This window comes from Engystomops pustulosus, chromosome 7 (assembly GCF_040894005.1).
Source record: "Engystomops pustulosus chromosome 7, aEngPut4.maternal, whole genome shotgun sequence".
Classification (NCBI taxonomy): Eukaryota; Metazoa; Chordata; class Amphibia; order Anura; family Leptodactylidae; genus Engystomops; species Engystomops pustulosus.
Window position 1 is genome coordinate 33,876,436 of NC_092417.1, and position 2,149 is coordinate 33,878,584.

A 2,149-nucleotide genomic window follows, 5' to 3' on the forward strand; every position below is an offset into this window, starting at 1 on the left:
GTGTCCCTCATGAATGTATATCCAGAACCCCCCAATTAATTAAGATACAGTGCTCCTTGATGAATTTACATACAGTGCCCCCTCATGAATGTAGATTCAGAAACTCCCTCTTAATTTATATTGAGCACCCCTTCATGAACTTACATACAGTGCTCCTTTTAACGAATTTATATTCAGTGTCCCCTCATTAAATCATACCCATGGCCCCTGTATATAAAGCTTTACATATAACTTATGGCAGGCCCCAATTTTTCAATGCTGATACATATGACTCCTGCTGGCACCATAGCAGTTGCATGTTCTTCCTTAATTGGAGCCGCTGGTTGGAAGGTTCCACCATAATTGTCAGGTAGGGCAACCAGTAACCTAATATTTATGGGTTCTTGAATTTCCAGGATTTCTGCCCACATGCATTAATAGATTAAAAGATTAGATAAAATTTACTTTTAAAAATAGAAAGAATTTTTTCAAGCAATTTTTGAGTTTTGAGTAATGTTGTCTAATCTGCCCATCGTGTCGACCAATCACATTGCAGCATATCGTCATTCCTGTCCAAACTAATCTACTTCTGGTTGTAGATTACCGGGATTAACTGATTTACTAGAAAATCCTTTGCGGTGTCCCCTTTGTTTTCGATACTAGAGAGCGCCGAATGGATGAGATTAAAAGCTTGGAGCAAAATATTTTTGCACAAATCCTTTTATAAGCTGAGAGAGAAAGTTTGTCAAGGCAAGAGAGTTTTTTTTTCTCTCTTTTTGCCAAGGAAATTATATTTAGCCGAACTCTCTGACTAAGTTGTGTTGGTCTCATGATAAAAAAAATTGGCACATTAATGGATCTTATTTTCTGTTGTAAGAAAATATCTGGCGACGCCTGGGGAACATATTCTTTAAAAACTGGGCCTATTTATGTAATTATGAAAGAATCGTGAACTAATTAACGCCTTTTCTATGAAACACAATCACTCTGCTTTATAGATGTTATTTAGATAAGTTTCTTGCATAAAATATAAAATAATAACAAAAAATGATCTGAACAATGTAAATGAGCATAGAAGAGACCATTAAAAAATTGCCATTGTTTCCAAGCGTTTCTATAGTGTTTTTCGAAAGACGCATTTATTATTTCCTTAAAATTTTCACAATTTTTGTTGGTTGCACAAAACATATCAGCACTAAACACAAAAAAATAAATGCCATTTCAGGTCTTTTTTTTTTTTTTTGGTAATTTTTTATTGGAGTTTTGCAATAATTTAAAAACATACAGTAGTCATACATTATATGTACAAATAACCATATATACTCAAGTATAAGCCTATGTTTTCAGCACAAAAATATGTGCTGAAAACCCAAACTCGGCTTATACTCGAGTAAAAAAAATATAGGTTTTACCAGGTTTTTGTGGTAAAATTAGGGGCCACGGCTTATACTTGGGTCGCCTTATACTCGAGTATATACGGTACATTAAAGGTAATTAATTGCCCCCTGTATCATGCTAAACTAAAGACACAGGGGGAGATTTATTAATGTGTCTCATGGTCCGACAGCGCTAGTCTAGTGCTGCTCCACATTCATCATTGTGATAAGGAATCTGTCAGTATAAAGCTGTCGAGTTCTACTTTTCAGGTTTAATCTGTGAACCACAATTTGGCACACCCTCCTTAATTTTTTGGTGCACTGACAAATTTCAATATAGCCATGCCCCCTTTTTTAAAGCCACACCCCCTTTGTCAGACGAGCCGGAAAAATTCCAAAAGATGGAACAAATCATTTTCGGGCGCAGGAGCAATAATGAATTGCCCCCACAGTGTTATTGAGCTGAATCTTCTGAGTAGAGAAGTGGGGTGGACCAGACTGGTGGTGTGGGAGTGAAATAAACACTTTGATGAGACCACCCCATTGACATCACTGGGCAAGAAAAGAGTCAGGAACATCACAGTACAGGATAATACAGGGTTAATACACACAGTGATGTCACAGTACATGGATAACACACACAGTGATGTCACAGTATAGATAATACACACAGTGATGTCACAGTACAGAGATAATACACACAGTGATGTCACAGTACAGGGGTAATACACACAGTGATGTCACAGTACAGGGATAATACACAGTGATGTCACAGTACAGAGATAATACACACA